The following is a 15,177-nucleotide window of genomic DNA, read 5'->3' as shown; positions in this document are numbered from 1 at the left end:
CTTGGGTAAAATTTCGTATTGCTATTCCGTCCTGTTGATTTATAAATGGAACGATGTATTTCCTTGTTCGATTTTCTTGTTCCTTTGTTTGAAAACATTACGTACCACATAAATTACATCGTCGAATCGCTGTAATTTCAAACGGTGTAGAGAACATGCATGATAAGTTGAAACAACTTGAAAAAAGCTTTGAAGCAATTTTTCAACAAAAACTGAAATCTACCTGTTGCTACAACGACAGGTACTAAGACAAAATTAATTTTCCAAGCTTTTTGCGATCGATCACATATTGGTCGTGCCAGATAAAAATACCACATATCGCTTTTTTCTCTCTTTCCACGATTGTTATCATTCTTTTAATTTCTGCTTGCTGTAGAACTTCCAAATTGTAATACTCTCTGCATTAAAGGGGCTTTGTTGCGCAATTTTCGGCAATTTCGGCACTGACCAACTCTTCATTGAATTAACTGAAAAGGGGCATGGATGGGCAAACGATTGCGTCTGGATAAACTTGAAAAACGTCGGCCCGACTTATTTAAGTTTATCTCAATCCGGGATATCAATTAGTATATAAGTGTCATTTACATTGCTCGAAAATCATCCTTCTTTGTTTTGTTGCCGTGTTTTTGCCAATGAAATACTTTTGCTCTGCCAATTTAAAGTTTAGAGCTCGACGAGGGTAGCACTAAAATAGCATAAAAAATGCTAACAAACCAGTGGCCCTCTGAAACTTTTTGCAATAAAATATAAAAATACACTAGAATGCAAATATTAAAAACTCGATACATTATGTGCTTACAAATAAATTAAAACTACGAGGGTAGCACTAAAATAGCATAAAAAATGCTAACAAACCAGTGGCCCTCTGAAACTTTTTGCAATAAAATATAAAAATACACTAGAATGCAAATATTAAAAACTCGATACATTATGTGCTTACAAATAAATTAAAAACTCAATACATTATGTGCTTACAAATAAATTAAAAACTCGATACATTTTGTGCTTACATGATGTTACTATTTGTCTCGTAGATTGTGTTTGGTGGTTCAGATACATCATAAACAAGGTATGAATCTGTCCACCAGCCTCCCCGTCACCAACTCATCGGTAGCTGCAAATGGAACAGGACTGACAAGCAAAGTGTTCGTCTTTTCACCAATAAAGTCTTCCACAAGACTTACAATGTTCTTATTTCTAGTATCAATAGGCATAGTAGGATTTGTAGGGAACATCCTTGTTCTATGCTTTTTAAGATCAAAGAAAAAGACAACCTCTCTTATGAGGACCTGTGCCTTTGAAAAGAATTTTAACGTTTACATTAAAAGTCTAGCTATCTCAGATGTTCTAACTGATGCCATTTCACTTCCACCAATATGCTGTCAGTTGTATTTTGATGTTTTTAATAGTGGTTGGGGCTGCCGAATAGTTCGCTACATAAATCTTGTATTTCCTTCTGTTACCATGAACAACTTGCTATTTATTAGCATCGAGAAGTATTTATCAACTCGTGAAGTTCCACGTACGTTTAGCCATTCAACTGTGAAAAAGATTGTGATACTAGCATGGGTGACAGGGTTTTTGTAGTTTTATTTCCTGGCGCAACCTTCGAAGGGATAAGATTTGATGTTAACGATACGCACTACACTGTGGTTTGTAAGTATAATAACCAGTATTTATCGTATAGAGTTATGTTCTTAAGTTATACAATTCTCCAATACATTATACCTGGTTCTGTTATAATAAGAGTCAATATCTCGCTTATCATAACTTTATGGAAAAGGTTAAGAAGAAGGACTGTCGACGTTCAACGAGACAACGGTATCAGGATGATGCGGAGAGCCGCTACCATCCGCGGTACGTACATCATTTTTACTCTAACTTTTGCTTTTGTTCTTCCATACATTTTTTTCTTTGGCCAGCTTATCTACAACATGGTAACTCAGATTTCCCTCGATTTTGAGACCGATTTTGTCATGCGCTGTGTGAGCTCAATAGTAGCATATTCCAACAGTGTTGTAAACGTAATAATATACATGGTACAAATAAAGGACTTTCGCGCCTTCCTGAAGAAAACATTTTCCCGAAAGGTTGTCTCTCATAATTAGCGGTGGATTGTGCAGAAATGTATTAAAACAACAAGACCGATTAAAGGGGCACTGTCACCAGTTTCACTTCAAAAAGCAAGAGCCTAAAGACATATGGAAACTTCGAATGGTGGTCCAATTTTGTTAAAAATCAACATGAAAGTGTACTGAAGCGATAAACAAGTCATATTATTGTAATGTCATCAGGAACTTTAGATCTCAACTTGAAACAACATCAGGCTAAATTGTTCAAGAGCCTAAAAAACATATGGAAAGTGCAACTCAAAACAGAGCCAAAAACAAGAAACTAATAAGTGATACAATGTTGTTAAAATCACCATAAAAGTGTACTGAAGCGATAAACAAGTCATATTATTGTGAGACCATCAGGAATTTTAGATCTCAACTTGAAAAAAAATTAGGCTTATTTTTTCAAGATTTGTCCTTGTGGACTGGAAAAACACTTAAAAATTATTATAGCTCCCTTCTTCCTTCAACAACCATTTACTTTATATCTCCACCTTGATGTACTAGGTGCATTTCATGTACGAGAAGACCTATTCGTCAGTTTTAGTACTTGTTACCGAAAAGCTTTCAAATTTCCATGACAGTGTCCCTTTAAGAGAGAGAGAGAGAATACTCGACTGTGAGCTCCTTAAATGATGGCCAAAGTACCAGGGCGGTAAATTCTACAAAATTGATTCGGAAATAAGAGCAAAAATATAAGGATTCAAAACATTTAAGGTATCGCAATTAAAACTGAAAATCCTTGAAAACGAAAAATATATACCCTGATGATGGCAAACAGCCATTTTTACCATTACCATTTTTAACTCATTTTAGCCTTGTATATAGTATATATGAAAAATATATAAGTATCCAAAGAAATTACCAGTTTTTGGTTAACCCGCTTTGAAGATATGTTTGCCATAGAAACGTTCCACGTGACTTCAGTAAAGTCACGTGGCCAAACTATCGGCAACGACGATCTCCGTGCGTGCTAAAATTATGCTAAGGTAATTTGGGCGCTGAATCCCTGGTACTTGTGTGCTATTGTGCTAAGTTCATGAGAGAAAATAGTCACACCATATTAAATATGCATTTACGTTAACGGACAACATAACCTTGATAAAAAATGGCATTTTTTTCCCAAGTTTGTCATTCGTAGTCCATCTTAATCTTCGTCAGTTGAGACCATCCTTGGTCATTTTTCTTTTTTTATTACTCCTTGGTTATTTTGTAAGAAGTCCCCTTCTTACCTTTCCTGCATTATGCTAATTGTATTAGTCTTTTTAGCCAATCAAAGTTTGCGCACGTACGTGACGTGCCATTTACTAGTTTTATAAGTTTATGGCACGTGACGTACCATAAACTTAAAAAAAGCTACTCGATTTGCGACCTTTACCATACCATATATTTCTTAGCTCTCCGAAGTGACCTTTTTCGAAGCTTAAAGTTCCATGGATACTACTTTGTTGTTGTCTGTAAAAACTTGAGCTCGATTAAGTCGAATTTAAATAATGTGTACATACAGTATTCTACAGTATTCTCCCAGAGGAGACATAAGGAAGCAGATGATGTACATACAGTATAAAGATAGCCAGGAAAGGGAGTCTGTTTTCCAAGTGTTGTTTCAAACTGCGCCAACGAAAGGAATCCACACTTTTCTTTACGAATTAAGTTTTTGTTAAAGGATCCGGACTGTGTCATGTCAAGGATTTTAGCTAAACTTAGGCAGGAGAATTCTATTTTCTAAAGGCCTCTTCATATGAGCGCTGTTAACCTAGCTGGCCCGGTTTCCGAGATCTCGCCATACTACTATTTCCTTTATGAAAATGTCGATGTATTCATATGAGCAAAGGGCTAGCCCGGTAACCAGATCTCAGTTTTTACAGCCGAAATCCCGGTAATCGGGCTGGAAAATTCCCGATAAGAACTTTTCATCCCGGTTACCGGAATAACAGTTTCTTTTCAAATCCACAAGTCTTTCTGTGAAAGAACGAACGGCCGGTGTCAGATTATTGTGGCATCTTTCGACGATTTTCCAGACTAGCATGACTTCTAACAGTCGTTTCGCGTCGTTCATGAGTTTTCAGACCGTACAGAAACGAGAATTACGCACGACACTCTTCAGTAGGCCAAATGCTTATTCGTTGAATTGTACGCCAGGATGATTTTGCCATAACTTTTCATCACGATGACCGGGCTAAAATTTCCCATGTATAGGAACAAAAAAATCGACCCGCTAACCCGGCCAGCCCGGTTACCGTGTTCTTATTAAAAGAAGCCAAAATGTTACTGAAATGTAAAAATGTACTTAATCTCAAATTTTAATTAAGAAAACTGGGAAAAAAAATCGAACCATTTTCCCTAGTGGTGCCCGACGGCTAACACATTAAGTAACGGACGTTTCTCCGTTTGATGTTAGGCTCGGTCGAATAGATACAAAGAAAGTTAACCGATTTGATCGAAGCCGTAAATCTATCTCGTTAGCGTTGTGGTTATCGTGGTTTTGTAAATAGTTATTTAAAACAAGTAAGAAGGAAAGCAAGTATAAACAGGTATTTAAACAACAATTAACTCTTTCACTGCTAAAGTCGACTTTTCTCGACATTTGGAGGAGCAGTCAATGAACCACTTGTGACGTCATCAATTTGAAAGTCAGCAGATTTTAGTGATAAGCATCTGATGGAGCTAGGTTTGACCTTTTCAAAGAACTTTTCATTTTGCGTATCGGTCGAATCCTGACAGAGCTAATCGAGAAAAAGTCAATCACTTTTTAGTGCAAAATCGGTGCTTAAACAGGCCAAAACACCTGTAAAAGATCCAGGTCCTCTTTTCAGGGTTTACCAATGTTTTAATCAAAACTTTTTTGGTCTAAAGGAAATCAAAACTTTTTTGGCTTATGCGCGTGCGCCAAAGTACAATTTTGTACATTTTTTGATGGAATCTTCATCAAAATCTTGCTGCATTGTGGAAAAGTGCTTTTTATGCAAAGTTAAAGAAACGTAGCATCAAAAATTCAGTTTAACGGTAGAAAAAAACCCCGTTTTTGGAGATATTAGCACTGAAAGGGTTAATTAAGTAAGTTTATTTAGACGGGCAGGCCTTGGGCTCATTGTTTGTTTGCATGCAACTGTGTCAACTGAAGCTGACAACAAACGAAATGGTCTCGGAAAAATAGATATAAAAATGTTTTAATTTTTCTGTAGCAATGGATAACGAAAATATCTTGTTTCGAAGTATTTTTAATTACAGGGTCATTGTTCTCGGTTTTGCCCCATGCACTGAAATGTAGCAAATTATCATGATCTATTTCATATGTTTTTGATGCCTTGATGCCTTATGTCTTGATGCACTCTATTGTTTTTTGACAAGGCGAACTGTCTTTAATTTCAAAAACGAGGTTGTACGTTTTTTGTCAAAGCTAAGATTTCACATTTTTACCGTATTAGCGGCCCTTAACTTTTAGCAATATACCATAGTCGCATTTTCGGTATTAGACTGGAACTACAGCTTGCAATAAAAGGTTAATACGGGAATATTTTCAAATGCAAATCACACGAAACTCGTTCTAATGTCATCTCCCCGCACTAGGTCCCTTTGCAAACTAGTTCCAGTTCAGAACCGAGAATACGAACATATTCTTTTTCTTATTTAAAAAAAAGGCAAAATAAATTTAACATCAGTCCCTAGCTGTTTATTAAGTGTACTGCTGATCCTGAACTGCACCAAGTTCCGGCTACAATTTGCTCCTGTTTGTCAAAGTGGTCCTTGCATAGTTACAGAAGTCACTGATAGGGTTCTGTCCTACTTTCGTATTCATATTTGTATTCATATTAACATTTATATCCATGTTAATTATTTAACCATATGCAAGTAAATGGTATTTTACTGCACCTGACTGCGGTGTTATATAGTTACATGCTCCTGTAGATATATTTAACATGAACTGTAAATGAAATGTTTAAAAATCTTATATTAATATTAATATACATATCAATTATTTAACCATATGCCAGTAAATTGTATTTTACTGCACATGACTGCGGTGTAACATAGTTACATGCTCCTGTAAATATATTAACATGAATTGTAAATAAAATGTTTGAGAAGTCTGGATGAATGAGCAAACTGACTAAAGATTTCACGAAACCTTGGATGCTTTCTTTGTTAATATATAGATGTGTTAACATGCTTGAAACAGCTATGAAAAATATTATTTCGATTTAATATTTTTTCGTGTCATGAGAAAGTTCGAATTCAGTGGAAATCTTGTCGCTTTGTAGGTCTTTACATCATCCCAACCTAATGAGAATCAGAGATTCAGAAACTTTAAAGATGAATTCCAGTCCGTACTACGCAATCTCGGCTGCAATGTTTATGTGAGCCTCACACAAAGGAATGTTTACAAGCAAAACTAAAAATTCCGCGACAAACTTACCTTCTTCTTCATTATTAACGCCAGATATCCTTGCAGAACAAATAATAACGAGTAGAAGAACCTTGACGCTATTTCAAACCGACGTTTCAGCTCATCGGAAATTCTTGAACGAAAGGAACTGTAATGGCGGACTAAAAAACTTCATGTATGCTGTCACCGAAGTGTAACGTTTCAACGAATTCAAAACAAAAACGAAAACAAACCCCGAGTCTGCGCAGTACGGACTGGAAATAAAAAAGCTTTAAGAAGAAGTCTGTTTAAGAACCGGACTTGCAACTTAAGGCGAAAAATAAAATTCATTTATTTTCTCTACAAAAGTCAAACATCATGTTCTAAATACGAAAATCATATATGTTTGGCTTGGTTTGTCATCCGTTGTTCATAACACTGGTTTTGACCTGAAACCCAAGGCAACAACAACATAGATCTAACATTACAAACTCACTTTTTCATCGAAATTTATACCAGTGATGAAATTTATTTTCAAAGTGTTAAATTATTTTTTTTTGTATATCCTACTTTCAGGACCATAGCCAAGTTTTTGGCACAGACGTGGCAAAATCTGCGATTGTCGAAAGCACGAGCCACTAAAGGGGTCTGGAGAATGTACCTCAGGAATTTCGCCAAAATATCAAATTTCGTCACTATTCGCCCCTTCACTGAGTTCCTTCAATTGCATATGAAATATTTGAAACCCGCCACTGGTTGAAAAATATATGTGTCAAGCATGTCTCATCTGTCAAAATTTACTTCCGGTGCCATCTTAAAGCCGTCGCTTCCCAGATCTTAAAATCCTTAGTATAACAGATTAGACGTGAAAGCATCTATAAAGGAAACCTGAATTATGAACTAAATCTTCCCGGAACCTAAATGCACTGCAAAACATCTTTTTCAACCGTTGACGTCTTCAAGAAATATCGAAAGGCAAACATCATTCGACAAAAGCAAAACGTATGTTACATTCATGATATGTCACTGATTAATTGATAAAAGCTTCATGGCATTTCATGCGAAATATATATATATATATATATATATATATATACAAAAAACGCCACACTGTTGTTGAGGAATAATTGGGTGTTGGCCGGCCGTTTTCATTCGAAAGACGTGTTACCCGTCTAGACGAGCTACTTTTCGAAATACGTCTTGAAAGACGGATAACGAAAGGAAGCTCGTCTAGTCGCGTAACGCGTCTTGTGCCCGTATTTATACTGGAGACGCATAACCAAACGAACAACAAAATTTTTGCCAAAGCTTGTTCAGACGGGTAACACGTGTCTAGTATAAAAACGGCCGTTGTTGTTGGGTGTTTACAAGAGTGAAGAATGATCTCTTTGCTATAAGAGCTTACTGCCAAACAAAATGGTATAAAGTTTAAAACCGCCGAACAAAATAAATAGCTTAAATGAACAGTACTCACGGAAAAGTTCATCAAATAAAAGAGGAAACCATATAAAGTAATAAAAAAGCACAACGGCACCAAAACAAAGGGAAAAAATCAGCGTGTTGCGAAACATTTTTAGCTCCATTTTGGCTCGTGAGTTATTTAAGGTAATTAATCCTGTTCTCGGACTGGAAAGCACTTACAACATATATTTTCAAGCTATTTAAATTTGTATTTAAAGGAGCTACCTCATGGACCACCGTTATGTCGTTTGTAATCCGTGTTAATCTTTGTCAGTCAAAACCATCCTTGTTTATTTTTGCGTTTTTATTACTTCTTGTTTTTTTTCTACATTTCACACTTGTTATTTTCAGGTTTTGGAAGTAATCAGAAAAAATGACTCAAAATATCATGACATTGCTCCTTTAACGAGTCATTAACCTCTTTGTTGATTTTCACAGTATTTTGTTTTGTATTTCGTTTTGGAGAAAAGATTACAGGGAAGCAAGGTTTTTGAAAGGATAAATCGAATCTGTAAACAGGCGACTTGCAGTTAACAGCAATGGCGTAATGTGCAGTAATGTGCAAATGCACAAACTGACATGGACAACCCCCCGCCAAAAAATTGTTACTTCATTTTGTCAATAAAGATAATGAATACTCGCCTTTCGGAGACTTTCCCCCCCCGGATTTTCCTTTCAAATTGACAACGTTTTTTGAGCAACTACATCGTTTTTGGAGAGCAAAGCTGTCATGGGTTCGTTCGACTCGCCGCGAAATGAAACTCACAAAAGTGTTACCATGGCCCGTGGGCCGAGATGGAAAAATCTTGCCAGCGCTAAGAACCAATTATAGCCTCCTACGTACCCAGACGTTCTTTGTTCGTTTCATTGAGGAGAAACACGGGACGAGCCCAAAGAACGTCTGCGTAGGAGGCTAAGAACCAATAAGATTACAGGGTTCGTTACCGTGTCCTCTTCGAAAAAAAAAACGATTTTTCTCAGCAAGAAAAATCCTGGTAATTCACTCTAGCTTATATAACAAGTTGATATCTTCTTCAAGCTCGTCAATATTTCAACCAATATTTCTTGAGTTTGTCGACCAATTTTTTGCTGAAACTTTCCTAAGATTTTAATAGAGGTGTTTTATGTATATTATATGTAATCGGTCGAGTTTTTGTTCTTCTTGTTTTTGGATATGATTGCCAGCTGTTTTATGTCTGTCTCAGCCCCCTTAATTGAACACCAATTGTATAATTACAATGATCGTCCTACCCTTTTCATGTCTTGTCCCGGAACTTTCGGCTTATTTCGAGGCTTTGGATGAATTATTATAGCGCTGTCATTCTATTTGATTGCCTAGTACGGTTTTTTAAAGAATGGCAAAATGATAAACTCATAAATTTGGAAATTAAGCAGAAATGAAACATGCGTTTGGGCCTGTTTGTATATGTAATGTAATAAATTGAATACGTTTTTCAACCTGGTTCATTAAATTAAAACCATAAGTTCATCATGCGATTGAATAGTCCAGGAAATTGAGAACTGTATTGTTACCAGCATTATCTTACAAATCATGGCAGCTGTATTTTATTTAAATCTTTAACGACGGAGCAATTAAACACACTCGTGTCGATCGTTTTAAAATACAGCTACTGCACACCACAGAAGCCACGAAAATACGTGAGTAGTTTAGCAAGAAAGGTAAGCCTTGTAAATATTTCGAAACACTTTTTGTAATATCTTGTATTTATTATAAACTAAATGATTAAGGGAAAAGGAAATTTTTACATAAAAATTTTGGCGATAAACATATTTCCGCCTCTTAAAACGATTAACGGCAAAAGGTAATTATAACAATTTTACAGTTTTTAATTTCCACAAATTCGGGTCCTCTACAAGCTATCCGGATCGAAGGGGAGAGGGGAAAAAACCCGCCTACCCAGAGATAAAAGGGCGATAACAATGAATTAAAACAACATATTTTGACCCGTTTTCATAACAAACAACATCTTTCACATTTCAACTCAACCCACACGATTTCGTTCTAGAATCGGTCGAACTTAGGGGGCGGGCATTTAGCCATCTATACAATTTTTTATATGCAGTCCTTTGCTGGGATTAATTATATTAGACTCTTAAAATAAGATAACGCGATAGCTTAATTAATGTCTTATGAATCTTCGATGCCATAATTTGTTCGTTGCATTCGAATATTATTATGTTTTTAAACTCTTTCCTAAACTTTGTTATGGCGAGGCTGCCCTTCGCACAAATGGCGAAAGAAAGGCGATGGCTAAAATTGAAAAAAACTAATATATAGATTTAGGCACGCCTAAAAGCGGAGCTCCCCATTTATTTAATTTTCACTGGAGCTTACAATGTTTTCATTCTAGTGAACAAGCGGCCAAAGTACTAATGTTTATGGCGGTTTATAGGTTCAAGACAAATTTAAATAGCTTACGGTTAAGCCGAATGTCAGCAGTACGACAAAAATAATAATCTTAAAGCGGTGCAAAATCATTACTCATGGCACGAAAAATTACTTTAGAGTACAGTAAATTATCTGCTTTCTAGCAATAGAAAATAGTTTCGCGGTCCTGTTATAGTTTCGCAGCAGTTTAGTAGACTCCACAATATCTATTACATAAATATAGGATATATTCAACGAGTATCGCAGAGTCTGTCGGATTAGCTCAATCGGTAAGGTGCCAGTCTGCGGATCTGGAGGTCGTGAGTTCAAATCCCAAAGGGTCGTTTGTTTTTTCTTTTTTTTTTTTATCCCGTAGCAATATAATGGTTTGTTTATTATATCAACCCGATTTAGCTTTCGAACGCTCCTTCATGTACGATGCTGGCTTTACAGATAGACACGAAAGTCATCGATCGATTATGGCTATCAATGTCCACTTTTTTGGCGGTCGATTACTTTCTACACGTAATTTTCAGCCACATTTTGTCCACATTTTCTTTTCAAACCTCTTTAAATTTTAATTGAAAAAAAAAAAAAAAAAAAAAAAAAAAAAAAAAAAAAAAAAAAAAAACCCCCCCCCCTTAATAGGGTTAAAGGCCGCCTTTATACGGTCGTCTTTATACGCTTCACTCTTTCTACCATCAAACTATGGCCGCCATGTTGCGCGACTCCGTACGCCGTACGGACGCGCCCGCGAACCATGCCGCTATCCATGTTGACCATGAGAACTCATTTCGATAGTGTTCCTTCTTTCATGGTTATGGTGCTACGCTTAGGAGCTCCGCTATAAGATATAAGCCAGAGGTTCACAGTAAGAGATCTTTCAATTTATGCCGCACAACACCATATTGGTGCAATTTTCAGCACAGTTTTAATTTACAATTGTTTTTAAAGGCCTGGCATAACGAGGAAACATATTTCCAGAATTAACAACCGTAGAGCGTGCATGTTTCCCCAATGCTTCCCAGTTTTGCCATACGGGAAACATTGTTTCCAGCGTCAACTTTGTTACCAAGAAGGAAAAATTTGTTTCTGCTACACGGCAGAAACATTTTGTGTTTCTGTGCGGCATAGAAGCATGGCAACACGAAGAAACAACTTTGAAAAGGTCTCAGGCTCGCACAAAACATATCAGTCTCGCCGTTTCGCAAATATTCGCATTTAAGTTGAAATGGGAAGATAATCCTCAGTAGAACATGATTAATTTTTTCTGAGGAAAAAATTCGCGGAGTGTGTCGCAGCTTCTAGATTTCATGGTCTTTTTGCTCAAGGTTCGTCACCCTTCGACCTCACATCTTTTGTCTCGTCTACACCAAAAGTCTGGTTACGGCCCAGTTTTTTTCTAAACGGAGAAGTAACTTGCGACAAATGTATGAAATATCGTCAAGAAACATTCTTTTTAATGATTTCGTACTTCAATCTTTGAACATGTAGTCCAAATAATTCTACTTTGAAATGCAAAAAACTTGAACATGAAGCTCATGAAGACAACACGACAAGAAAATTAGGGGCCCTACCGTAATGATTCGATTTAGCGCCCGGGGCGCTTATTTACTTTTGGCGCCTCGAGGGAGGGCGCTTATTCGAGACAGGGCGCTTATTCGGGACAGGGCGCTTATTTAATTTCTTGAGAAACAACCAAATGTATCTAACAATAACAGAAACTTTAACAGTTAGAAATTGTTTGAAGTACAGTTACTTTTTAAAGAATTGTTCATTTTAGCAGTAAATATATACATGAACTGTACGGCGAACGGTCAGGAGTTTATCTAGTTGACGTCAATGACTTCGGTATGGGCAGTTATCCACAATAAGGGCACTTATTAGAATAGGGGTGCTTATGAGAACGGGGGCGCTAATTAGAATGGGGGCGCTTATTGGAATAGGGGCGCTTATTTACAAAAACACATTCGAAGAGGGGCGTTTATTAGGAAGGGGGCGCTTATTTGAAGGAGGGCGCTAAATCGAATCATTACGGTAATTATAACTGTCTTTTTCAGATCTCGAAAAGTAAGAAGAAATCAGCAAAATGACCAACAGCAGCGAAAATAAATGTTTCCTTTCTTCATGTATATTGTGGGAAACCAGACCCCAGTTTCACACTAGTGACGTCATCCTATCTGCGGTAAATGCAACAACAGCAGTGTTCGCTCTTCTTTGTAACCTCGCCATCGCTGTTACGATGAAGAGGAAAAAGTTGATAAAGATCCCATATGACATTCTGATTTATAGCCTCACACTGGTGGACTGTGTTTCTGCCTTAACAGCAAAACCATTGTACATTGCACTTCGTCTTTTTCTTTACAATGATCACATGACTTGTGACATACTAGATTCCTTGACGAAGACAACTCAAACTGCCATCTTCTTTTGTGTTGGTTGTTCATTTACGCACATGGTGCTGATTGCTGGAGACAGATGCATTGCCTTGTGCAAACCCCTAGCATATCGGACACCTCACGCAAAGAAAGGTAAGGCTAAAACTATAGAAAGAGTCTTGTGTGAGAAACGTTGTCAATGCAACTGAAACATAACATTTATTTCCCTTTAGTGGCCAGCTGGGTTGCCTGCGTATGTTGGATAATCTGGTGTCTCTTTGTCTTCGTTTGTCAGTGGATCTTCCCAGCACATGCTAAACCATTCTTCAGAATTTCCAAGGCAACGGTGCTCCTTACGTGTCTTGTGGTACTTAAGGTTAAGACTTTCCTGGTCATTGTCCGGTGGTTCAATCACTCTGTCATAAGCGACACCAATTCACTTGATGCCCAAAGACTAACCATGAGAGAGAGGAAAGTGCTAGTTGACACGAGATTTACTTTGGTCACATTCATGGTGATATTTATCCCCACCGCTGTTTTAAGCTTCGTGAAGCCCGCTGGTATCTATGGCAACGTTGTGTTCCCTTGGTCAATGACCCTCACCCTTCTTAACTCCTGTATAAATCCTGTCATCCATTTGTGGCGCAACCACAAGTTGAGACAATCGGTTATTGCAGTCTTTTGTAAAGGGTGAAACAGAAGGCCAATTTAAATGAAAACTCGAGGAAAGTGTTTTGATGATTTTTTTTCTTTCGGCTCATAATCCTGTTTTGCTTTTAATAGTATAAAGCCTGCTTTGAATGTAACATTAAGTAATGGGCATTGTCATACGAATGACCTTGAAAATATATAATGGTTCAGTTTTGTCAAATTACTACTTTAGTACACTAGAGCTGTTCAAGGGGTGTTGTCTTAAGTTATTCATGCACAAAGTTTTGAAACCCTTTTTTTCAAATACTGGCCCTCTCGAATATAAAGCCATGGGCTAACATAGGGCTTATCTTCGGAAGTTTACAGTATCTTCATCTTGATGTTTTTACCTTATTTCGTGTGTGAGATTAGATAGTTATAGTCATAATTCTGGTACAGTTTTGAATAATATGCATGCATTATAATTTTCATTATAGTGCTTCATGAACAACGTACCGAAATTGTTTTGACCCCTAGGGCGAAATGGCGTACTAAAAGAATCGTATTGAGACGTTTGTCCAAAATAAGCTAGAATTTAGCTAATATATATTCAAAGAATAGGTAGCGAGGCTTAAAGAATTTATCCAATTAAAAAGCATACATTTTTTTAGAATGCGCCCCTTCCTCGGAAATTGCGAAAGGGTTATGTTCAGCACGTGCCCGCGACACATGATTAGACGCATTTTACACGTTACGTTAAGGCAAGAGAGATAGGCAGTGTTTATTTCAATACACTCTTGTGTAATGGTGACCTAAAGATTACCATTCTGTTAAGGGTGCTTTAAAAGGAAACCTGAAATGGCCTTGGAATGATAGAGATCAGAAAAAGTGTTAGAAAGCATTTGAACATTATAAATAAATTATATACGAAAAGCAGCAGCAATTTACGTTTCAAAGATAAGTTAACCCAAGCCCAGCTTGTGCAGCCAGGCAAGCTTGTGCAGCCAGGCACTTCCCATAATGGGCCAGTTTTTGAGGTAACTGATGATAAAATATAAGAACTTCTCACGGTAGATTATTGGTTTTCACGTGACGTCATCAATATTCTAAAATTCAGAATCGCAAGGCCCCTGAGTTTTTATCCTTCACTGGCTGTTATACGTCCTTAATACATATTTTTTATAAGGTTTTTAGCTCGATAGCATTCGCCGTCTTTAAGATAGAGCATTTTGAATTTTGGAGTTTCACGCTACACGAGATCAAAGATGGCCGCCAAAAGGCTGTCACGTATACTTAAAAAAATGCTTTATCTTATGATTTTTAACAATCTGAACAGTTGAGATTTTGCGAGAAGTGTTTATCTGAATGTTTACTTGTTCGTGATGGTGATCTGACCGCTTTTTGTAGCAGTATTTAATGCCAAATGTTTTTGTTGATTTCCGGCCGCCATGTTGGAGCCCAAGCAGTTAGGCTCCAGCATGGTGTTTCCATACTGTGCTCTCTAAATTTGCGTAAAACATTTTGACGAATAACTCGAGTACGGAATACCGTACAGCACTGAGACTTGGACGAGTAGTTTATATTGTACTTCTCTACAACCTGTAATATTCTTGATTTTTTTTGACACAATAGTTTTAGATTTATTTTTTCGCAGCGTGACAGTGGCGTGACAGTGAAAACCACCCATTGAAAGTTAAAAAAAAAAAACGTAAGGTATTTGTATGCTGGATGACAAAGCAACTGTTTTTCAGCACAAATCTTTAAACTACAATTACATGTGAGATAAAAAAATCTCAAAATTAGGGAATCTACATTTGTCAACATGCTCAGGCATTATTT

General features: G+C 36.9%; 1 pseudogene; it reads left to right on the top strand.

The window, feature by feature from the left end:
- Positions 1-1,071: 1,071 nt before the first annotated feature.
- LOC144666613 (allatostatin-A receptor-like) lies at positions 1,072-2,108 on the top strand (annotated as a pseudogene).
- The last annotated feature ends 13,069 nt before the right edge of the window (positions 2,109-15,177 follow it).

Source organism: Oculina patagonica, chromosome 9, assembly GCF_052425735.1.
Source record: "Oculina patagonica isolate OP01 chromosome 9, crgOcupat, whole genome shotgun sequence".
NCBI lineage: Eukaryota > Metazoa > Cnidaria > Anthozoa > Scleractinia > Oculinidae > Oculina > Oculina patagonica.
Note: the sequence above shows the minus strand (reverse complement) of the source record. Positions and strands in the feature narration are given on the sequence as shown.